Below are 26,416 nucleotides of genomic sequence, written 5' to 3' on the forward strand. Positions count from 1 at the left end.
GACCCAAGCTCCATTTCCTTCTTTAACTTCTTTTTGTTGGAGTTACACATACCTCCTTTTCATCCTCAGAATAGACAAGATACCCTTCTTTTGAGTTTTTGCATAGTCTCTAGGATAATTGCAATTTTTTAAGCCTCCTGATCTTTCCTAGAGCCGTCTATTGCTGGTACTCTCCCTATATCCCTCTCTAAATGATTTTTTTGAAAATTATTCTCCTTAGCAACCACTACTAATACTTACATATTATACTTCAGGTTTATAGGATGTATTTTTCTCATATCTGCACTTCTTTGCACTCAAGGTATATCTTGCAGTTGATCATGGCCTGGTTTCTAAGGAACAGGCTTCTCTCTGGAGCATAAATATCAGTACCAGTGCCCCGGTGTCATAAGTTCCACCACAGTTCAAGCTGGATGTGTGCTCCCAGCTCAGCAGCTTCTTGTGCTATGAGAATGATCAAACAGAGAAAAAGATCACAATGGTTTACACAGGATGCATAATTCTGACAATACAGATGGGACCCCTGCACTGAACTCATGGGTGTCTACTACACCAGCACATTTGGTGTTTTGGAATTTCATTTCATCCTTGTTGGCCCAGGAAATAGCAGGAAGTCTTGCAACTAATTATGTCTCTGACAGAAAATAATTCTCACTGACTACACACCTCTCTCACTACATACTAAGCTCCACAATAGAGTATGCTTCTTTGAGATGGGTGAGAATACAAACCGCCCTTTCTGGATTTGGATGCTATGCAGTAATACTACAATAAATCACTGTTGAGTGGATGGGTGGTTGGGTGGGTGGGTGGGTGGGTGGGTGGATGGATGGATGGATGGATGGAGCAAATAAATCTTACTTGGAAATTCAATTATGTAAACTATTGTAACAATCTTCCCTGGAAACTCTAACTACAGGCAACTTTAAAAACACTGCAACATGAGCTGGAGAGATAGCTCAGTGGTTAAGAGCACTTGTTGGTTCTTTTTCCGGGGGACCTGTGTTCAGTTCCCAGCACCCACATGATGGCTCACAGCCATCTATAACTCTGGTTCCAGAGGATCACACCTTCTCTGGCTTCAGTGAGCACTGCACAGAGGTGGTGCAAAGATATACACGCAGGAAAAACACATATACACATAAAAAATAAATATTATTAAATTGTCAAAAACACTGCAACAGATTTATTTCATCTTTTGTGTCTTCAGTTATTTAAGAGGTGCATAGTCTATTCCTTGTGTACTGGATTGGACCAAATGCAACTCACATGTATTTCTTTTTTGTTGTTGTTGTTGTTGTTATTTTTACTCAAACCTGCCTCTCAGCTCTGGGAACATACATACATCAAACCTCCTCCTGCCTTTCATTTGTACAAACAGCTTTGTACAAGCCCATGTGTTGACAGCAGGTGTCTGTTAAACAAAGAGGTAGAAAAGCTGACTTCCGCAGCCTTATTATTACATTCCTTCTGTCCAGGTGCCCCCTGTCCTATTGCAAGACCTTTTTTGTTTGTGGAGTCTCTTCCATAGCTCTTCTGTGCCCCTAGCCTCAAACTAAAGCTCATTAACTTGTGTTAAAGGTCCTTTACCCTCTGGCTTCCACTTAACCTTATCAACATCACTTCACATGTCCACCTTCCATTTACTCCCTATTCTAGAAAAACTCCCTTTCTGGAAACAAACATAAGAAAAATAACTAGCTCTGAAGCCAACTGAACAGGAGAGGTGGAGGGAAGGACCATCCAAATCAACAACAACAACAACAACAACAACAAAATTAAGTGAAATATGCAGTCATTGGCAGGGCAACACTCCTCAGAGACAGATGTTTCACCTAAAATCAGTACACACTACCCCTAAAAACATGACTTATAAAATATTTTATAAGTTAGTTATCTTATGTGAGTCACATTAAAATAAAAATATTAAGTAAAATGTAACACATGCAACTATGTGCCATGTACCAGAAATATGTTAGATGACATTTTCCTATATTCATCATATACTTCATAATATTCTAAACATACATACATTGTAAAATAGCTATATCAACTTAATTGATATACACATTACTTTATAGATTTTTTTAAGGTGTGAGTACTTAAAAACCTACTCTCTGAGATGAAGTGATGGCTCAGGGGTTAACAGCACTACCTGCTCTTTCAAGAACCTGGGTCCAATTCTGAACACTCATGGGGTATCTTGCAACCATTGAATTCTGGAGGATCAGACAACTTTCACTGACCTCTGGAGGTAGTGCAAGCTCATGGTACAGAGACATATATGCATACACTTACCCATATGAATGGCAAAATACCATGTACATAAAATAAAAAAAATAAATCTTTTTAAAAATGTACTCTCCTGGTAACTTTCAATAATATAACAGTTACATTTTTTTTTTTTTTACTAACTGTAGTCACTATGTTATAGAATAGTTCTCTTAAACGTATTTGTCCTTTTAAAGACTTTGTGCTATCTAATTTAGTCTCATACTACCCTGGAAATTACCATATCATTCCCATTTTACAACCAGGTATCTTGAGACATGGATAAAGGCAAGAAAACACAACTTGTTATGCAAAAAAGGCTATAATAACAACCACGGGTAGAATCGTGCTGTCCTTTCTCTTTTATGTGCATGATACAATATCCACAAATACTAATTTCAAGTGCAGTTCATCGACCGTGGCATCCACACACAGCCTTTGAACAAGGACGTAAAGTTCCATTCCTCATGGCCATCACTCAAGAGTCACCTTACTTTCACCATTGAGCAGGTGAGCCAATCAAGAAAGGTGCGAGCATGATTATGACCAGCTCTCCTCAAATGTTCTCTGTCTGCTTGTACCTGTGGCAAACAGTTATAACCTAATTGGCTCCCTGAACACACATTAGGATGTTTTTGCCTGTAGGTGATTACAAAGAAGAAGAAGAAGAAAAAAAAAAAAAAAAAAAAAAGAACCAACAACCTAAAGAGGATCTGAGCAATAAGGAAAACATTCAATTATCTGCTGGAACCAGAGTACCAGCGCTTGTGTCCTGAGGTTTAACTGGGTTAGAAAAGACTGAAAGTATTTCTAAGCTTCCTGGCTAGCTCTCCTCAGGGCCTTGACCTCCTTTGATTTTGTTGTTGTCTTGCTTATTTTCTACATTACTTAGTTTACAACTGAACATTCAGGTCCCTTTGATAACATTCTTCTTGTGCTAAATGCATTCTCTCTCACACTTTTTTTTTAATTTGAAAATGAAACTTTTTACAGCTTCCCCCCAAGTCTCATTAGGTAGAATTAAGACATAGAGTAAACAAAACTCTAAAAAGGATTGTTTCCCAAGAGGCCAAGGAAGGGCTTCCACGCAAAACACCCGCTGGTCAGGCTGAGGCTAAAACCTGAGTCTCCAGAGTGCTCATGGGAAGCAATGTGAGACAAGCTCTAGGAACCTAATCCTCACAGTGAAGAGTCACCACAGATCAGCAGTTTAGCTCTGCAGGCAGCTTTAGTGACCCATTAAGTTGTGTTTTGAGACCAGTGTTTTAATGCAGAAACAAGAAAGAGACCACTCTGCCTTACAAAATCAAACACTTCCCAGATGCCCTCCTGCAAATAGATGGGAAAATAATTATCTGAAATGTGGCTGATTATGTAGATGCCATTTCACAGAGATTTGACTTAACTGTGAGATTCTCATGTTCACTCACCATCCAAATCTAGTTCCAGACAGGCTCTATGCAGTCGGGTCCAAGCTGAGTACCTACACAGAGCTATCCCTAAACCACAGTCATGACTGGGTAGAATGCCAGGCTTGAGTTGTTTTGCATTGAGGCAGGTATCCCTTTCAGGGCAGGAAGTTTGCCATGATGACTTCTCCCAGCTTCACTTGATGCCGAACAGCAGGCCAATGTTGACACTCACTAGATTCACCAATTCATTGACCAGTGCTGTGTCCTATCTAGATGGACATCAGACACTATATTATGAATGATCAGACATGATCTGTCTCCTCACAGAGTACAGCATAGCCTTAAGGAGACAGAAGAAGGGAATAAGCAAATAGTAATGTGGTGTTAGGGGTTCCTCCAGGGAGCTGGTGACCTGAAGGAGTGCTAAATCAGAATCATGGCTAGAAGTTATTAAAGGATCACTTACGAGGTGACATGTAAGTTCAGCTCTGGAGTGTATATAGAAATCAGTAGGTTAAGAGGGAAGGAAGATGTGTACCCTAAGAAGACGGAGCCAAGACTTGACAGCAAGTAAGACCCTTATGTGTATGAGGAAGTAAAAACAATTCAAATTAGTGGACTGTGAGGTCCACATGGGTGTCCAATGAAACAAGGCAGGCAAGAGTAGAGACCAGTGTTAGAGGTGGGGAGAAGAATGAGAGATGGGACTGAGGAAACAGACAAAGACAGGTCATAAGGACTCTGGAAGCCGTGTAAAAAATATTTGTTCAAAAGGGGGGTTAGCAAAGGAACATAATTATCAAATTTATGTTTTTACATGTTTATTTGGCGGCAATGCAAACTAAATAAATGGGTTAAAGGAGTTAAAGCTTGGTGATGCAGAAAGTAATTAAAAGGCTACAAGACTGGCCAGACTAGACATGATGGAGAAGAGTAGGAAATCGGAGCGATGCCATCTCCATCTATGACACTGGCAAGTTTGCTCATTCATCCTCTCCTGCATTCTCTGATAACTCACCAAGCTGCCACTCAGATGCACCTGACACTGCACTAAAGGAGGGTCAGTCTCCATCAGTGTCAACCAAGGTTGTAGAGGAATGGAAGGGTCGGATGGGAGAACCAACCATCAAGTTGGAGTTCTCAATATTTAAGGATAGACTAGTAGTATGAGTATTTTATATTTTGTTTCATTCATCCAGCTTGACTCTCCCACTTCTTCCTGTGTGAAGTAAAAATCTGTCCCTTGACCATGAAGATAGTTTAAATGTGTGCATATGAAATTACCAGGGACAGCCAATCGTACATGCCCAAGGTACTGGATACATGTACACTGAAAGAGAAAAGGTTTCTCACCTTCAAGATTCTAACATATGAGGATGATAAAGATGGCTTTACTAAGGTCCCATTTGCCTACATATTTAAAATTCCACAGAGATTGAAATTGGAGTGTATAGAACCGAGAGGGGAAAACCAGTGTCCTAATTATACCATTTGAACCTTGAAATAATATTCACCATCTCTCTATGCTATTGTGTGGGACAATCCTTCTTTCATAGTTATGGAAGTCTGAGTTATTTTGCCTCACTTATATGTATAATGATCTGAATACAAAAAGATTGATGGAAATACAGAAGAGGAACCTAATAGATGATTGTAGAAAAGCAACACGTTTTTTAATAAGTAGTGATGCTGGGCTGAATCTCAAGAGTGGGTGAAATGTTCCATGTAGGTTGAAGGCGTAGAGGCCAGAGGCAACTCAGACACAGGGAACAGAATGTTGGAGACATGAAAGGCTGGAAAGTGGAGAGATGTGCTTGAGTCTTTCAGCACTCTAAAATATTGGAATAAATTTTGGTAAGTCCATATGTGTGGGAAGACTAGGACTTGGTGTCTTTGAGGAGCCCATGTCTGGCTATTAGACTTGTCACAGAATGATACGAATGTGGCAATTAAATTCAACTGACTCTAGGAGCTTTTGGTTGAATTCAGCAAGAGCAAATGTGAAATTACTTATTGCAAGTTAGCAGTTCCTAATCCCAGCGGGGTGCAATAAAGGAGCTTAAATAATGGAGAAATCTACTCACAGGAGTTTTGGATCAAGAAGAGAAATGAAGGTATCTGAGTTGACTCACTTTCATATTTCAGCACAATTCCTCAAGTGGCTTGTGGTCAAGTTCCAATGGAAAACAGGCCACTCATCTTGCTCCAAGTTTGTGAATGATACAACATGGATACATCATTTGAAAGACCAGGTGACTTGCATCTTCTGCAGACGTTTAGGTCAATTAAGTTCAGCTTATGGATAGTTTGTACCAAAGGGGCTGTACACTGCTGTTCAGAAGGGAAAAGAACAGGAACAGTTGCCATAGCCATAAAGGACTATGGAAACACACACCTTCAAGCCAAAGATTTGCTATTGTCTTATGTCCTCTTTTCTACAAGATGAAAAGACATCAGATTCAGGCAAGAGACTAAATAATGACCAGTCAGATCCTAAAGGTGGTACAAATGCCTAACAGGCCTGAAACATGAGATCAAGAGGGGTGTCCCTCTGGGCAACTCCCAGAGCCAAGCAGGAGAAGGCAACATAGCAAACACAGGACGAGAAGTCACATTTCACAAATGCTGCCCCTAAGACAAGTAGGTAGGGGCTGAGCATATGTTACATTTAACATGTTGGCATGTGTAAATATACACACATGTGTATATGTCTGTGGTTACACATTTTTTGGCTGTAAGCTGAGAGATGTACTCTAGTCCAAGTTCTGGGCCATAACTTTGCAAACTCAGAGATGGGCAAATACAAGTGCTAACATCCTGACACCAACTAAACTAGAGGAGAAATGCTGTGTATTAGTCCACAATCAATATTTAATTTTAGCAACTAGAATCCTCATGTTTCTCATCCAAAATATTCTGCTTCCGCAACCTAGTAGTGATCAGAAGGCTGCAGAGTAGATCACTTAGGACTCTGTCAGAAGCAAATGGCAGAAATCCTGATCCAAAATGTCATAAGCAATTGTCTCATATAACAGAGTATCTCAGGCACAGTTGGGACAGAATAAAGCCTGGCACTTTCTCTCCATTCTCACCTCAGCCGCCTTTCACGCAGGCTCCTGCCTCAAACTAGACTCCCCAGAGACCCGAGCAAGTTGCAGAAGATGCAGACTTTACATTCTCTCAAATTCGATACAGTAGATAAGCAGTACTTCCTTGTCCAAAAGCCTATAAAAAATGTTTTTGCTTCTGATCCTGTCATGTGCCCATCCTTGAGCCAGAGAATGTGCCCTGGAAAAAAAATAGAAAAATAGAAGCCTCCTTTGCTTGGTGCAAGCAAGAACTGGAGAGCCAAGTACTACCTCAACTGCCTGAATAAGGTTAGTAACTCTCTCTAGTGTTGGTGCTGAAGCTGCTGGATGATCAAGAGTATTGAACACTAAGGCTGCTGACATAGCATGGATGTACCCTCAAGGAAGGGGCAAGGCCCTGGACAATCATCTAAAGTGTTTGTCAACACATTCCCAGCCCTGCACACATGTTCATTGTGTATATACGACCAGGGTCATAAAGTACTTCAAATGGATCATCATTCCTTGTGATTTCAGATACAACCAACGCCTTTAATTCTCATAAAGATCACAGGAGTATTGCAGCCATATGATTTCACCCTCTGATAACCAGTGGAATTAAAATTTAGACATGTGGAGAACAACATGGGAAGAAAGCAAATCTCTCTCTTATTTAGTTAAATATTCATTAGATGCATGGCATATTGCAGAAACTGAAAATATAAAGGCAAGGATCAGAAATGGGGTAGGTAAGAAAAAAGTTATAGCTAGTTGTAAGAAAACCTTTGAATAAGTTTGGGGATGTCCCATTCTTGTCTTTCTATTTTTTTTCCTTCCCATGAACCTAAGTTTCTCATTATTTCCCAACTCAGTGAAGAATATTTCACTGGAATCAATAATGTATAAAGAAAGTCAGAGTCTTCTAGACACAACAGCGAAATTGCATCCATGAAATCTCAGCAATACGGTTCCCTAAATAAGACTGGCATAATGATCGTATAGTTGACATGCCAGTGTAGATGGGAATATCTCACAGAGCCCTATTCCCAGATGAAGAACTCAAGTAATCAACAGCTGCCAGGAGACAGAGAATACGTTTTCTCTGGGTATCCAATCCCAAATGGTAGCTCTAAACACATGCACATAAGAACAACACTAAGCAGACTCAATAGGAAATGTGTGTGTGTGTGTGTGTGTGTGTGTGTGTGTGTGTGTGTGTGTGTGTTGTCACAATAACCACCAAAGAAGAAAAAGTCTTCAATTTGAGAGGGAGTTGGTAGACTACAGGACTGGATTTGGAGGGGGAGAAAGGGATGGAAATGATGTGGATACAGTACTGGTGTATGAAATTTTCAAAAAATAAAAATAAATGGGGAAACATATATCCAGGAGGAAGTGACAAAAAATTGTGGATCTTGGCCTGAGTGCACAAGTCCTAAATCTTCGGCACAGAAGCCTGCTTCATCAAACTGTATCCACTCCCCACCCGCTGGTCTGGTTATATTTGTAAAAAATTTAATTTCTTGACTCCATGACACATTGACTTCAGCATGCAAACTAAGTATTCTTTAAGGCAGGGAAACACAACTCAAAAATCAAAATTCATTTTAACTAACTGGTATAAAATAGAACAATCAAACAGTGGTGCAGTTTTTTAGAATGTGAACTTGTTTACTTTTATTTTATTTTCTGGTTTTTCGAGATAGGGTTTCTCTGTGTAGTTTTGGTGCCTGTCCTGGATCTCGCTCTGTAGACCAGGCTGGCCTCAAACTCACAGAGATCTGCCTGCCTCTGCCTCCCGAGTGCTGGGATTAAAGGGGTGTGCCACCAACACCTGGCTAAACTTGTTTCTTTTTGAAATAAAACTACACCACTTAGGGCATAAGTCTGTGTAGCACCGGGGAAGACCAAAGGAGAATGACTCACAGCGCATGTAGAAGCGAGGGTTCCCATGAAGGCTGGGCACCTGGCTCTCTGGAAATTACTGTCTCTGACATGCCATGTTCAGAGGGAAGAGCATCAAGGTTCTTCAGTATTGAAAGCAAAAAGTTTGAGAAGTGTGCATAGGAAGCAGCATTTTAGTTGAATTTTTTAGAATTACAAGTTTCACGCAGTGAAGTGATAGTGTTTGGGAAGCAACATGGTGTAAATTGAGTGTCAAATGGGATGGTCAGGTACTTCTAGCATCTGACATCCTGAGCCCACAGAATGCACATAGGGAGGTTAGGTAATTGATATTTATTCATTGTCTGGGGCCTGAATCAGAGCTGAACCAGCTAGCCAGTGCCTTGTCACAACCTAGAGGAGGAGTAAGTATCACAAGAAATAAGAGATTATGCTTTTATAAAAATGCTATGAAAATGTTTTGAGAAGGTACTTAAGGGACCAACTGGGAGTGAACCATGTATAAGATCTAAAATATCTGATGGTCCCTAAGTGACATCTCCAGAGAGCAAAGTCATGCATCCTGGCAGGACTCATTCTATAGTGTGGACAGGGAGTCTGGTGGTAGCTGCACCTTCAGGGGTTCCAGTAGAGAAGCCCAGGGAAGTGCATTGGCTGGCTTCACTCTCTACCTTTCCTGGATGCAAGACTCAGCCTTTTTCTGATAATGCTTAATAATTGTTAGGCATGCATTCAATAAATGTCAGCTTGAAGGGTGACAAGTCTGCACTGAGGGGTGCATATTCTGGTCCAGCTTTTTCCACTTAAGAAAAATGATTGATGCTTTTATCTCATTGGCTGATTCATCCCCCACAAGCATCTGCTGGAAAGAGCAAAGGAGGGGCTAGTTTTCCAGAAGAAGAAAACAGAGATCTAGAGTTGGGAAGTATCAGATCTGACACATGTATTCTCTGTTGCTAATGGGCTTGGTTCATAATTTTGTATACTCTTCTTCCAGATCCTCTCATCCAAAGCCACTCTTCTCTACCCTATTCTTCAACAGTCAAAATGCATCCATTATCCTAAGCTTCCTCCTTTCTAAGGCCCTGGAGAAAAATTCCATCAGCATCAGGAAGACGTTCTCTAAACTACAGTTCTAATAATTAGCCAACAGACTCCCCTAATCTGTATTTATTAAATCACATGGAAGCCATGGTCACCATTGTCCCACGTAGCTGTCTTTCCTCAGGGCATCACAGTAATGCCTCTGGTTACGGTGATTAATGAGTTAATAACAGAAATGAAAGTTTCTGGGCATTTAGCAGAGAGGAGCTGTCTACCAAAATGGATTAGCCTGGTCCACCAGGTGGGGCCCTGAGGGAAGCACTGTTTTATGCTCCTCTTGGGACCTTGCTTAGCACCAACCACCTTGTCATAAGGATGTATTATGGGGAAGCAATTTCGGTTGCCTGCTCAGGCTGCTTGATGATTCCGAGTTTGTAGAGCCATTCCTGCCCTTTGGGGGCTGGGGAGATAGCAGGGGGCAGAGCAGGGGACTGAGGTACAGCTTTTCAGCATGTGACGAAGTAAATTTAAATTTAATGTCACCTTGAAAAAGTCACTTCCTTCTGAGCCTCAGTTTACTCACACATAAAAAGAAGTAGGACTAGGTGATCCCTCCAACTCTTTATAAGACAACTTATGATCCTATTGATTGAGCTACTAAGTAAATGGTCAATCACAGCGATTCATAATCCCCTCCAGGGATATTTGTTTTTGAAATAGTCAAAGCTGTCTCCCCTAAACTGACATAGCAGGAGGATCACCTAAAATCGGTATTAAAATCCCTGAGTCTCAAGAGCATACTTCTGGGGATATAGCCTACAATGAGAGATGTTTCACAAACACCAAAGTAATTCTTGAAATCTTTCAAATGTGGGAAACAATGAGATGACCTTGTTGTTCTTGTGGGATCTGCAGAGATTCCAAGCCCTTAGATCTCAACAGTGAGATGAACTTGGTGTGTGTGTGTGTGTGTGTGTGTGTGTGTGTGTGTGTGTGTGCGCGCGTGCGCGCGTGAGGGTGATGGTGGTGGTGGTGGTGGTGGTTGTGGTGGTAGAGGAAGTCTGCCAACATCCTAAGCACACAGATCCCAAGTTTGAGTACACACAGAATCACCTGGGGGCTTTTCAAACCCTGTAATCCCAATATTGTCTCAAGAAACTCAGACAGCATTGGTCTGTATTGTAGCCTGGTTTGGGGTTTTAAGGACTCTCTAGGTGGACCTGCTATACAGTCATGGTTGGAAACTTCTACCCTGAATCCAAACCATGAGGGATTCTTACCTCGCTTGACTTTCTTCCTCTATATTCATGGGACATGTAGCAGTCCAAGTTATGGAGGTTCCTATGATGACCATTCAGGCTCTCCAACAATGACTCTGATTCAATCAGAGGATCACTTCTTATTTTTCACACATCAGCATGAGAAAAAGAAATGGGAGTCTCCCCATGCAAAATGGGGCCATTGATGATTCCTTCACTGGGAGGATGGGATTTGTACCACCTTTGGAGTCCTGAGTGTTCAACGAATCCTAGTTAGGTGGAAATTGGGGAAAGATCAAATGGGTTTTAGAAGGATCAAGAAGATTTTAGAAGATCATTAGAAACTATCTGTAGTCCCAAGGTACTTGGGAAATAACTTTCCATTTTGTATGGATTGTTGTTATTATATTCTCCAAAGCAGAAACAGTGGTTGGTTGAGCTACCACTTTATGAGACTCAATAATGTCCACTGCACAGGATAACCTTCACACTCTAGGCAAACAGGGTGTTTTGCCCTGTGTTTCTCAAACAAAGAAGTTAAGTTCATAGATTTGAAGGTCACTCTGTAACTTCAAAATAGAAGTCCAAGACCACATCCATCAAACTGCTGGCCAATCCCAGCCTTCAAGCACACCAGACCTGCAATTTGGCAGATTGCTTTATTTTTGAGTAATAAAGTCTCTTCCTTTCTCTCTGCCCATCATCTAATTCCATATAATTTATATGAAAAACTTGTCACTGGTGTTTTGTCTCCATGGGAGATGTCAGCCACATATGCTTCATAAAGTCCAGAGCAGGAGCTGGAATCTGTCTTCAGGAGGCATTGTACCATTTAAGCCATCAGCATGAGCCTATTAGGGAAGGGCATCCAGGTTGTGAGTGACTTGACATTTTTAAAATGTCTGTTGTTGCTAGCAGCATCTTTTCAAACATTTCAAAACTCTTAAAAAAAAAAAACAAACAACAAAATCAGTTAGAGTACCTGTGAGCCTGTTATCCATGTCACCATGCCAACAGTGATAGTTCAACAGTGAGATGGAACAGGGTAAATGCACATGAGTATGCATATGTGCATGCATGTTTATGTAGTACATAAGTGTGTGTTTATGTACAAGTGTTTGATTATGTGTATATATGCATACCAGTATGTTTGTATTTATTATACACAGGTATATATTCTGTGAGTATACATACATATGAATATATGTGAGTAGGTATGTACATGTAGATGTATACATGAGGGGGTAAGTGTGTACATGCATGTATGTACATGTGTGTCCATATGCTCTGTGTGTGTGTGTGTGTGTGTGTGTTGTGTGTGGTTTGAATTCTAGGAAGGGAGAACCACACAGACTACAGTGCAAACACAAAAGTCTGTCTAACAGCTGATTCACCAACATTTTTCAGAGTGCAAAAGGAACATAGATCTGAACCCATATCTGGCCCTGAATTCCATCTCAGCCTGTGATTTATTGCACAGATTGATCTCTGATTCTTCATCTGTAAGAGGAGCAAGTAGCTATGTGGTCTTTATCTACTTGACACCTCTTAGCAGTTCATTTAATTTCTCTGTGCCTCAGTTTCCCACACAGGAATATATCAGTGATTTAAATGATTTGGTTAACAAAATATGTGGCATATAATACATATAGTTATATCATCCTTAGATTGAAAACATTGGATTGTTCTATCTCACTATTTTAGACAAGAGATTGGCATATTTTTGTAACCATGAAATAAAAAAAATGCTCACTTCCATAACTATAGGCCTGCAGAAAATATTAGGAAAAAGAAAAGAAAAGATTTTCTTTTCTTTTTCCTAATATTTCCTTCCTGCCTACTCCTTCACCCAACAAATTACTGTGACTATGCAAACAATGTTTATGGGTTCTACTAATCCCTCTCATTGTAGGATTTCCAGACTCTAGATTTCCCTTTAATTTCCCCCCCAAATATCTTGGTGTTACATGGAATCCATGCTTCAGGAAAAAGCAAGAATAAAGCACAGTGACTCATGTTGCTTCTGACATGGTTTGCAGGCCTCATAAGCTATTAATCCAGCCTGGAGAGTTCTGTTTCACAACTTTGGATGGTCTACGAGGAGAAGAGCTGCAGCTCAGAGCAGTGAAAATCTCCAGCAAACTTCTACTCCAAATACAAGATAGTCACTATACGATACACAGAAAGAAGGTTCCTTCCCACCCCCTGCTCACATCTGAAGCTTGTTGCATTTCTTCTAGCTCAGAATAAGAGGAAGCATGAGAATCGATTTCTTCATGAGCATGCTGATCGTCCTTCAACACAGAAAGTAGAATCTGATCACAGGGAGCAGACAGGACAGTGACTGCCTTCATTCTCACACTTTGAGTTGATTAATCTTAAATAGAACTACAGAGAAGACCAAGAGTCTAGAATGTGTCCAAACATTATCAGTAACCCTAAATGAACAAAGCTGTTCAAGTTCCTATCCCCTGTGCAGCATTCCCATAGACACATGGTGAAGGCAAAACTAAGTATATTTTATGGGAGCTGGCAAGATGGCTCAAAAGATCAAGGTGCTTAATTTGTAAGCCTACAGGCCTCAGTTCTATCCCCAGGACCCACATAAAGGTGGAGGGAGAGATTGGACTCCACAAACTTGCCTTCTGACATCCATTCTTGAGGTGTGGTATGTGTTATGTGTGTTCTCTCTCTCTCTCTCTTTCTTTCTCTCTCTCTCTCTCTCTCTCTCTCTCTCTCTCTCTCTCTCTCTCTCTCTTCCTCTCTCTTGCACACACATTTTTTAATTTTTGAAAAATATATAATTTTTAATTTTAAGAGGATATGAAATTATTCATTTTAATTCACTTGCTTAAGCTATCATTTTCACATTTGTGAAAATATGGATGATTATAACTACTGAACAAATTAGAAGACTAAAACAGAATTTGATGATCATAATCCTATGCAATTCTAGACACTATTCTGACTTCCTAGCTCTAGAAGAAATACCTGTGTAACTGGGATGTTCTCCTATCTCACCAGAAGATAAATGTCTCTAGATATGATAGACTGCAAATACATAGACTCTTCTATGCACACTTCCCTAAGGTTACCCCCCTTTACATTTTTTTTTTTTTGCTATCATATCTTCTTCATTCTTAGAGGTCCAGATAGCATCTCAGCTCTTGCCTGGAGAACACCTAGATCATCACAGAAGTACCACTGCTTCCTATTCATGACTCTGTAGTGGGCAGTGAATTCCATCTGGTTCTGTTTGTTGTCCTTTATGATGGTGTCCTCAATTCTGCAAACCATTCTTACTTACTCAAAGACAATAATGGAATCTCATTTGTCAGCTGGCCAGGTTCTGAGCTGCAACAGAAAGAAAGCATCCATGCACCTCTGAGAAGTTTGTGTTGGTTCCAATTCTGCTCTGTTTATTGTTAGTAGCAGAACTTGGGGCTGGTGAGTTGGGGTTTCCAACATTAATTTCTTCAGTGTTAAGTTTATATATAAGATGAAACTATTGAGTGGGGAACTTGGAAAATATTTAAAACTCTTTGTTTTTAGGTAGAGACAACAAAACAGTATATGGGAAAGAGAATTTGAGTGGGTCTCTGTAGATTTCCCTGGCTTGAGGAAAGGCTTTAACGCAAACTTACATATCTCCATGAATTCTACCCCTACTTAGAAGGCTTCATTGACAAAGGACTCAGAGGTTAGATTCCTTTCTGGAGTATTCAGAGCCCTTTAGAAGCAATGAAGACAACAACACAAGAAACCCAGGTTGAAAGGATGGAAGAGATGGCAGGGGCCCCCAAAGAAGAGCTCTGTGGAGATAAAGAGGCAATCTGAAGAGTGGCAGAGGTTGAAATTTAAATCATTGTGCTCATCGCATGGCCAGTTCATGAGACCTCAACCCCTGTATCATTCTACCACCATAACAGGAACATTGCCTGCGTTAACTGGTTTTCATGTCAACATAAACTAAAGAGTGCTAAGTATGGGTATTCCTGCTATGAGTATTGTGCACATCAAAAACATGGCCAAGTTATCACAAAAAAGTATGCTCCTGGAAGGAATTTAGTCGGCCGTCTCTGTAAAGCAGCACCTAAAGATTTAGAAGACGGGATACATCTGCTTCACTATTCTCTGACCACGTGTCTTCACCAAGCAAGATTCATCTTGTTAGACTTAGGATATGCAGCAATTTAGAGCACAAGGATGCTTCAAGAGGAAGATACCAGTTCTTCTGCAATCAAGAAAAATCACTGCTAGAGCACCACACACACACACACACACACACACACACACACAAACAAATTAGGAAATGTCAATGTCAATGTGCTTGTGTCCCAAGCTGGAAGAGGAAGCCATAATAGGAGAACAGAGACAGCAGCCTATCTTGTAAGACATTGTGAGATAAAAAGAAATAAGAAATGTGAAAGGCGAGAATGAATGCTGCTTTCTTATTTACAGTGTGGAAAACTGCACCCGGTACACTAGTAAGCCTCGGGCACTTTATGTTCTGTAAATGATACGAACGTGAAGCTGAAGTTTGAGGAGGAGGCAACTGACATCTTCTGCTTCCCTGGAGTCAAAGAAAGTAGAATCTCTGAGAGACCTTGGAGATAACGCCCTATAATCATCCAGCACTTCTGAAGGGGAAGCAAAAGTTTAGAATGTCTGGCAGACTATCCAGGGCCAATGATGGGCAGCCTCAGCCAGCCAGGTGGCATCATGTCTGTTAGTGACACTATACCACCATACCGCCTCTTCCCACTCTTCTCTGCCACAACATTCAGCTCTCAAATCAGTGCACCAGGACTAAGCACCAGTACTTAGGTCTCCACCTGCTGATAAATGTGTATACAGAGGCAGTAAATTTCTAGCCCTGCTGGCTTAGGAACAATTCTGTGGGATGGTAAATACAGAGAAAGGTTGGAAGAGGTGTGGAAGAAATAAGAAAGGAGGTAAATGCACTTTATAATTTATCAAAGCTACAACCACTGGCACCTCATTTTTTACAATAAAAATGCTGTTTGTGTAGGCTACAACTGTAAATGCATGAAAAAAAAAAAGAACATAAAATTGTAACCAGAGTGATTGTTGATATTACAGCTAAATATCAACTCTAACCTTGGATCATTTCAAATGTCTTTAACTATTCTTTTCACAGACTGTTTCATATTGATGAAGAACATTTTTTACATATCCAGATTCATTGCACTATGAGTAAATGATACTTTGAATAGATGATACTTTGAATTTACCCTCTAAAGTCTATGTGTTGGAGACATAATCATTAATACTACAGTGGCACAAGGAGGGCTAACAGTGATCAGGACATGAGGACCCTGATGAAGGCTTTGAATCTGTTATCACAGGCGTGAGTTAGTTATTTTGAGAATGGATTGGCTATAAAAGGCTGCTCATCCCTTTCTTGATATCTTGCTTTCAGTTTTTCTTGCCCCTCACATTTCCAAAACATACATGAAAATTCTCTCCACGTGCTACTACCATGTTCTTGGGCTTCTCCACTTCCGGAGCCATGAATGAAATAATTTCCCCTTGTAAATTACCCAATCTGCTAGTCTGCTCTAGTAGCAGAAAGCAGACTGAAGCAATTCAAAATTATACTTAGTGCATATTTGCAGCCTAAAATAGAGCAATGCAAACTACTGCCATTGTACCCAAGGTGTGCTCAGTAAGTACCAGTCACACTCATAAGACATTTCCAGCAAAGAAGTACATATAGCTAGTGGGGTTTTGTTGTTTTGTTTCTTTGCTTGATTTGCATATTTAAATGAACTATTTTTTATGTGTATTAGTTCTTTGATAATCCCATACAATGTATTTTGATCATATTCAGTTCCTTCCCACCAAATCCTCCCAACTGCACTTCCCTTTCCCTACCGATACAACTTGGTGTCTTATTTTGTAAAACCCATCTCATCCAATTTGCTCAGACATCCTTGGTTGCCTGGCATTTCACTGGACTCTGGCTGACCTACCAGGGGCCACAACCTTAAAGAAAACTGCCTATCCCGCTCCCTCAAACATCAATTGTCATTAGCTTTTTGGCTAGGGGTGGAATTTTATACCCACTTCCTCTCTCCATGCTGGGATTTTGAGAGGCTGGAACTTGCGCAGGTCTTGCACATCCTGCCATAACCTCAGTGAGTTCATATGTACACCTGCCCTGTTGTGAAGGCAAAACAGTGTTTCCTTATAGCCATCCACTGCGTCTGGCTTTTATGCTCTTTCAGTACTCCTTCAATTAGCCCTGAGCTTTGGGAAGAGAAGGTGTGATGTAAATGCTCCACTGGGGGCTGAGGTCTATTATTCTCTGTACCCTGGCCAGTGGTGGGCTCTGTGTTTATCACCATCTATTGCAAAAAGAACCATCACTGATAAGATTGGTTGTTCTAATGGTGATGTGTGCACTGGGAAGCTTTGACCTTACAAAGAGGAAACTCATAGGCTGAGACAATGGTGTACCTGGAATGGCTGTGCTAGCGCAAACAGTATGGGAAATAAACATCGGTTTCAGCAGTGGTGAATCCATACCACCTCCAGAGCACAGGAAATTCAGTGTTAATAAATTCCTACCAGTGACTCATTAGTTTCCTCATGGGGCACTCAGTGTCAACATTGGCCTCTGTGACTGACATGTCATATTAATCAGCAACAGAATCCAGAAAAACTGAGGTGAATGTCAGCCCTAGCTACTGCTGTTCTAGTACTAGGCTGGCTGAGGCAGGGAAATAATTGACATTCTGGGGCAAGTCTGGTCTAAAAGGTAGTTCAGACCAGTGAGTGCTCTCCTCTGGCATAGAATGAAACAGAGAGATAAGTACCCATTACCATTGTCGTAGTTAGGGTTTCTATTGCTATGAAGAGAAACCATGACCACAGCAACTCTTATAAAGGAAAACATTTCACTGGGACTGACCTACAGTTTCAGAGACTTAGTCCTTTATCTTCTTGGCAGCATTCAGGCACACATAATGCTGGAGAAGGAGCAGAGAGTTCTACATCTTGATCCACAAGCAGCGGAGGCAACTCTCTGTTACACTGGGCATAGCTGGAGCGTAGGAGACCTCAAAGCACACCCATATAGTGGCATACTTCCACAACAAGGTCATACCTATTTCAACAAAGCCACAACTCCTAACCTACACTCCCTATGGGGGCCATTTTCTTTTCAAATAGCCACAACCATCATCTGCCTCTTTCCCAAAACTTATCTCTCTGTTTAACCTTTCAGGCATCTGATTGGACAGCCTATCATTCTCTGTATCTGGGAGCCTACGTAGCTCTGTAACTCAAGCCATAACTTTGTCCACATGCATGTTCATCCGCTTGGACTGCCAAAACAAAACACCCTAAACTAATACCATCATGGGAGTAAAGAGGCAGCTTACAGAATGAAAGTGAAATCTTTACCAACTATGCATATGACAGAGGATTATCGCCTAGAATACAAAGAACTTTTAAAAATTAAATACCAAGGAAACAAACAACCCATTTTTAAAAAATGAGACATGAGACTAAACACTGAGTTCACAAAATAAAAAATACAAAGGGTTTAGAAATATATTTGAAAGATGGATCATACGGTAGATCTATTTCCAGTTTTTTGAGAAAACTCTACATGGACTTCCACAGTATCTGCACGAGTTTGGACTCCCACCAAGAGTGAATAAGTTATTCCCTTTTCACATCCATGTCATTTATTGTCCTTTGCCTTTTTTATCTTACCGTTCTGACAGGGGTTAGATGAGATCTCTTTATTTGTATTTCCCCTATGGCTAGGGCTTTTGAACACTCATAGATACACTGTCAGCACAAAGTAGACTTATGGGCTTAAAAAATAAACTTCTGAAACTGGGAGGGAACAGTGGCGGGTGGGTGGGGAGGAATTGAAGGGGAGAGCATGATTGGTGGATTTAATCAAACACACTATATACATCCATGAAATTGCCAAACAATAAAAATAATTTAAAAATAATTAAAGGAGCAGCAATAACAAAAAATATAAAATGACTGCTGCCAGACCATTAATCAGTAAGTATTGATTAGGAACAAATTCATTCTTTAAAGATCAGGAAACGTGAATAGTTATTGATGTGCCAATTTGGCTAGATTGAACTGCAGGTCCTTATCTTTCTTTTCTAGGATGTTTTAATTACAGTGAATTACATAAGGTTTTCTTTCCAGGGGGTGGAAGGTCAGTAGGGAGTATGAGGTGTCATGTGACAGACATGTGCTCTCTCTCTCTCTCTCTCTCTCTCTCTCTCTCTGAGTCCATTCTGGACACTGCTGTTAAGTGATTTAAACACACACACACACACACACACACACACACACACACACACACACACACACAGATCTGTCCGCAAAAAAGCCCTGTTCTGCCTATGAGTTCATGCCTGACCATTCTTTCCTTTCACACTCCACGCTCAACTTCCTATCCTAGAACTTCAGAATTCCTTAACCAATCCCACTACTGTGCAAGCCAAACTTTTGCAATATTGGTCAGCTACTCTAATCCAGGAATGAACCAGTAAGGTCAATTTCAAGAGCTAACTAATTGGAAATGTCAAGGGGAAGAGAGCTGACTGAGAACAGTAGATGGGGTCACACTTGTTCCTTCTATGTTGAACTCAGTTAAGCAACCTCTAAGAGACACCTCTTACCTATGCAAACATCTAAAATTCCTTTAGCAATGAGAGGTGCCCTTCCTTCAGCTTCTGTGTTCTCTACACAACTGTGACCTTTGTCAAAGGACTGTCCTTACATTGGTTAGGCAGTTTATCTACATGGGAAGGAAGGGGTGACTGACAGCCATGCCACCATGAGGTGGTCTGTAAACAATGGCTGCTGACAAGTTATTAGCCCCAGCTCCCTTGCCCTGAGTCAAACCCTAAGATATAACTTACATTCAACTAGCTTTCCAGATTCTCCACCTTCTTTCCTTCCTGCATCCTGGGCCCCCTATTTCCATGCAGTTCCTTCGAATCTTTCTTTAGAGATGCTTTGTACTCAGGTTCTTGACTTAGAGGCTGGATCATGAAGACCATGGCCTAAAAAGCTCTGCCTCCGGACCCCTATAACATACATCCAAACATTTGCAAGTTAAAATAACATCTCAAAAGTTCCAAAGCTATTTTGCATGTCTTGGATGAAATTAATCATTTCCCTACTCTTTGGAAACAGAAATCATTTTTTTTTTAAAGTGAAGCATAGCTTTACTTAGAACTGTAGACTATGACATAAATAAAGTCACCTGTTCAATCAACAGATGGCAGGACTTGACATACCTTCTGTCTGTGTTCCCTCTCCCCAGAATTATTCTAACATGCCTCCCTAGAACCTAGAGACTAGGTGAAATATCACTGGCAAGCAAACATATTGGGAGGTTTCTCTAATCCCCCAGGTCTCTGATAATCTGTGATGCATTTCTTAAATTAGCTTCCATTGCAGACTTGTGTCCTTTCCATCCTTGACAGATGGCTTCTGACTTTCTCCATGCCATGCCCTGGTCGCTGGAAGTCTCCTGCCTACCACCTTGCCATGTTCCACTATTAACTTCTGGAGTCCAAGAGAGCTGCAATCTTCTTTCCTTTTATTGCAGTTGGAGGTCTCATGCATCACACTGCCAAATGTGACCACAAGTTGTAGCAATCAAAAGCCTTTTGGCATTTGGAGTCTGGATTCAGAAGTATCTGGTGCCCATTTTCTGCCCCAAACCTGCCTTTCTGTGCACAAGAATTCACCACCCCTCATTTCATTGAATAGCCCACTCCTAACAAGTTTGTTGTAGCCTCCAAGAAAGGCAATTTAACCCACTGCTGAATTGTCCTGGAATGATTTATGCAGAGGACTGCAAATGATCAGACAGTATCCTCAAGAGCAGTCAGATCCTAGTTCCCACCACTTATCAAACTGGTTCTCACACATTATCCCCTTTCCTATTTTCTACTAGAAATATGAAACCCTGAATTTAAAAATAATCTCAAAAGAAACATTCAGGATATATACCAGAAATAATCCAGAATGGTGTCATGTTGAAGAGATGACCTAGAACGGATATCCTGATAAGAAACATTAGGGGATAGTACAGGCTCTGCTAATAGTTGCTCTCTTCAAAAGAGACACAGGAAATCTCTCCCTAGTCTACCAGCTTAGAGGAAAACATAGGGTGTGGGGTTAGCATAGCAAGCATAATGAGGTACAAAAAAAAATGCATGATCTTACCCACAAATGGCATCTAAATGAGTTATTTAGTGGAGAATTAATTGTAGCATTGTAGTTATAAGATACTGGAGGAAAGAGGATCATGGAAAAGAACGGTCAATGGGTATAGTGTTACAAGTAGATAGGAGGAATAGTTCAAGTGCTGTGTGATATAGTAAGATGACTACAGATGCCATGAATGCATTGTGTCTTTCAGAATAGCCAGAATAGAGGGTCTTGAGTTACTAAACACAAAGAAATGATTAATGTGTAAGGCAGTGAACATGCTATTTACGTTGCTTTTAAAACACAGCAGACCATACTTGTGCATCAGAACAAGACAATGTACCCAATAAACACACACAGTTATTGGCTTGGAATGTGTATCCATAGGTAAAATGTTTTGCTTGCAATATCAAAAGGACTTGAGTTTGGATCCCCAGTACCCACATAAAAGCCAGGCACAAGTCAAATATCTGTAAACCCAACATTTTGGAGAGGCACAGACAGAAGAAACATTATGGCTTGCTGGACAGTAGGGGGCTTAGGTAAGGACTTCAGGATATACATTTTGAAAGGACATAACTCAAGCCATCAATCTAAAGAAGCTAATCCCACAGAAACTGAGAATAGAATGGCAGTTGCCAAAAGATGGAGAAAGTTTAGTGATGATGGAATGATGGGGGAAGACTGATCAGCCAGTACTAAGTCATAGCTAGCAAACATTGAGAAGTCTAGGTATTCTGTACAGAAGGGTAATCCAGTACATTAATTATATAGTGAGTGTTTCAGAAAAGCTAGAAGACAGAATTTTAGACTGCTTCCTCAATAAAGAAATTATAAATGTTTTAGGAGGCATATATGTTTCCCTTGACTTGAACATCATACAATGTATACATTTGTCTAAGCATTGCATAGTACTCATAAATACTTGTAATATTGTTTACTTCCTCTTTCTTTATTGAATACTGTAAAGATGAAACACATGTAAATTTTATATATCAGTGGATGTAATAAGATTTACACAAATATATGTATGCTCACTCAGATGAAACTGTCATCTCCATACGACCTATCCTTTTCTTCCCTATGGTAATAACACAGGATCAATTATGTAAGTATTCAAGTCATTATTAAATCTCCTCCACAAACTATAACACAGGTAAAATTATGCAACAATTAAAATAACTAAAACGGCTGAATTTTAGCTTAACTGAACACCATTTTCTTCTCTAATCCTAAAGTTGGTTAACTCAAAGTTTTAATAACTGCATCCAAAAATATGTATTTTCAGTCCCATTTCTTCTACCACTAAAAGACTTACATGGCTTTAAGAAAGTTAAAGAATCAAGTCCTCTGTTAGCTACAGTGAAATAATAATTTTGTCAGGCGATTGTTCCTTTATCTTCTAGGTCGTATTAAGACCTTTGGTATGAAGGAAATGCTGAATGAATGGAAATTGGATGATCACAGCAGAAGGTGAGTGTCCAGACCCGACAGCTTTACCTTGACACAACACAGAACTTGACAGTTGTGGGAGGGGGGTGGGCATGTCCCACAAGCAAGCAAGGAAACTGGCAGATTCACCACTGGATTCACATTTAGATTCTCTAAAAAGAAAGATCTCCAGTCATTAGGGAATATTTACCCTGGCTTGTCTAATCCATAAATTCAAACTAAATCTGCCCTATTTACCCAGATTATCTTGGTGCTGCATCGGTGGTAACTATTAACCATGTGACATGACTTACCATCTGCTGGAACAGAAATACGGATCCATGTAGATTAGCTGACACAAACATGCCCTCCTCCCCCTGTGTGCCTGATCACAGTAGTTCTCTTGAAAGACAGTCCCACACTCTCCATTTTCTCTCCCAAGTTAACAACATCAAACCCTCCTACCAATGGTACCTTTCCAAAGCACACCTTAATATCTCACCACTGCCCACTTAAAAAAAGATATACTCATCTGCCTCCCTTTCATAATCCCCCTTGAAATTCTCATACATAGGCCTACACCAGACATTAATTAAAGAATACAGAAGTCAGCAATGTATGGTCCCTACTCTCCAGAGGCAAAGAAAAAAAAGAAAAGAGTCTGATCGAGGCTACAAAGATATAAACCAGTCAAAAGGGAATGTTAACGAACTGAGGCTACAGGGGTAATCCCTTACCCAAGGCTATGCAGCGACAGAAAGAGGACAGAATGACTTCACTTGACGCTGTCATGGGGATATGGCAGCAGAATCACCAAACTTGGCTTTGAAGAGTGCATCCCTGTAACTCATGGCTGGGTTCTATGCGTACACCATGCTTTCCTGCCTTTTTCTGCTGGTGCAAACCTCTTACCTGGGATTCCTCCTCTCTTCTCTTTCCAGACAAAGCTTCTCTAACAAGACTCCAAGCACATCATTCAGAAGCTGGCTGATAGAAGGGACTCAGTCAGGAACATTTTACTCCTGAGAGACGAGGCAGAAAAGGCTGTGTGTTGGACCTTCTCCTTTTACTTTCTCTTCTTTCATAGCCCCTTGTTTACATGTGTAAGCAGACTCCTTGCTCCATTCATCTCTTCAGCTCCCGCAGCCCTAACTACAATGGATTGTATCTGGGTGGGTGATCCATAAACAGCTGCTGACTTGAACTGTATTCATAGTTAGAGCTTGTCTAAAACAGTGGCTGGGGGCTCTCTGAGACCATCACAAGTGCTTTTTACCTTTGATGCCCGATGACTGCCACCTCTCACAGCATGCCTCTGCAGCCTTCCTTTGTTTATTCCCTCACATTTAGGTCGCCTGTTAATTCCACTATTGCACCCACAGCATTTTCACTACCCATCCAGAGTCATTATGTTCCTCACACTAACCCTTCTCCCATTTAAATGTAACATACTACACTCTGACTTTTCTTTTATCTCTGTAAACATCACTAAGGTTAATTTTGCATGTTTCTCATTTCTTTTCTTACAGGTTCCAATCCTCTCCCATTGATGCCTGTATTCATATTTCCTCCTCTACTTATTGATGTTAAAGTACAACTCCTGCTTCTTCTGGTAATATTTTACAAAATAACCACATTTTTGACTGGTTGTGGTGGTACATTGTAATATGCCAGGAAGCTCAGGAGTTCTGGTCAGCATGGGTTACAGGAAGATTTCCAGGTCAGACTGGGTTATATAATGGGACCCTGTCTCATAAATAAATGAATAAATAAATAAATGGGTAAGCACCCCCGAACTGTACTTTATCGTGTGTGTGTGTGTGTGTGTGTGTGTGTGTGTGTGTTCATGTTCGTGCACACGTGCATGTACAAGCTAATCAGCAAAAGTGTATGAATTTTACCTTCATCATTGAGGTCAATAGAGAGCAAGGGGCTCTCTGAATCACCCCCTCTCAATTCCAAGCAACCCTCTACAATCATTTCCAGATCTTCTGGTCCATGCATCTGAGAACATCTTCAAGGTCTTTGCTGCTGGTCCTCTTTGTGATCAGTAACCTTCTCTGTTCTCACTGATGGGAATTTTCTCAGGTCAGGCTCTCTAACCAGTCTCATATCCCATATTCTTCCTAGACATCTGCAGTTACATATTCTTTCAGTTTTCTCTCATGACTATATTTCCTTATCGCCCTTTGGAATCTCACTGCTATCATCATTCCCAGTTGAATCCCTTTCCTGTAGAACCCTAACAGCGGCCAGTTTACTTGTCTTAAAATCTTTCAAGTTTATTCACTACATCAGTCATCTCCTAACTTAGTTAGTTACATGTAGTTGCAACAGCTAAACAAGTTTAGCATAGTTTTCATCCTTAACTGTCTATCTCTCTGTCTATCCATTCAGCTACCTATGTACCTGCCGGTAGATCTACATAACTATCCCCATACCAATTTATTAGGCACAGATGCATATTTGTCATCATTGATACATATTTTAATATCTTTATAGATTCAGAATTATCTGTCTTTACATGATGTAAAGTTTTCATCATCATTACTCTATCTTAAAGAAAATGTCAATTCAGGCAAGGATTATAATGGATATAAATGTTTTCTTTACTGACACTTAGTCAACAGAATTATGTGCATAGTCCTCTGGGACTCAAACAGAGAATTCTTCCATGATTCAGGGCTAGATTCAATGACTAACTAGATTCAATGAGTAACCCACAGTTAACACAATTGGAAAATATATTCATAACCCTCCTCCCTTCAGTATTTCTCAATGACGTTAGCATTTAGATTCTCCACTTCCTCCTTCTCCTATTTCAGCAGCACAGCTCCGATTTCTACTACCAGATAGTCATTTTGCCTATGGATAAACTTCACGTAAATGACAACGTATAACATGATCATTATTGTGTCTATCTTATTTATTCTCTGTGTTTAAGACTTATCGTGAATTGTTTAAGACACTAATGGCCTACTGTTTGTTATTCCTGAGAAATGCATAAATACAGCACTGTTGGGTTTCAGCCCAGTATGAAAAGGTAAAAAGTCATCACACCTGCCTACCAAACAAGGAAAGATTGAATGGAGAAAATTGGTGGCTCATTTTGGATGCATTATAAAATAGGATCATGTTGAAATAGCTATCTTGTCACATTCTTTTTCCTGAGGATTCTATGTCAACTCAGCCCTGACAGAAAGCAATAGACCAAAGATATGATTCTGCCTAAATACACCTTGGTGAATGAATGACTTCATTGGGTTGGTGAAGGAGCATGAGTCCTGCATCTCTGTAGTTCTTCCTACTGCTTGAAGGCAGCCACTCTATGCAGCAATTGTTGACTATCTATAAAACTTTAGTGGCAGTCTCAAGAGTCCTGGGAGTTTCTTATGAGATGCATGTCTCTAAGCCTTCCTCCTTCTCCAAGAGGGGACGGTTCAATTTGGAGGAAACAGTTTTATAAAACCTTCCCAAAATGGAGAGATGGTTGATTATGGAGAGGCACTGAAACCTGATTACATGAGGCAGAACAAGATAAAGCCATGATCTTGTGGGAACTCAGAGGTGGTAATATTGACAAACTTGTAGAGGCTGAATGGGACTAATGTAACAGTCTACAGAAGCCATCATACTTTCTGTGTGTTACTCATAGAAATCTTTTCAAGTTCTGCAGCAAAGAGGTAACAAAGAGCACCCTATGGCCCTGGAGTGGAAAGGGGAAAATAAATCCTTTACAACAGCATAACAAAGGGTTGTGCTCATGGAGGATTAGAAAGAAATTTACTAAAGTTTT

The 26,416-nt window shown here is 40.5% G+C and overlaps 1 long non-coding RNA gene across 1 annotated transcript; it reads right to left on the reverse strand.

The window, feature by feature from the left end:
- Positions 1-244: 244 nt before the first annotated feature.
- Positions 245-22,786, reverse strand: LOC131897029 (uncharacterized). Its single transcript, XR_009375567.1, has 3 exons — positions 22,690-22,786; positions 10,981-11,228; positions 245-444 (listed from the first exon to the last, which is right to left on the reverse strand). It is a non-coding gene; the product is annotated as an uncharacterized LOC131897029 (long non-coding RNA).
- Positions 22,787-26,416: the final 3,630 nt, after the last annotated feature.

The sequence above is a fragment of the Peromyscus eremicus genome, chromosome 20, assembly GCF_949786415.1.
Source record: "Peromyscus eremicus chromosome 20, PerEre_H2_v1, whole genome shotgun sequence".
Classification (NCBI taxonomy): domain Eukaryota; kingdom Metazoa; phylum Chordata; class Mammalia; order Rodentia; family Cricetidae; genus Peromyscus; species Peromyscus eremicus.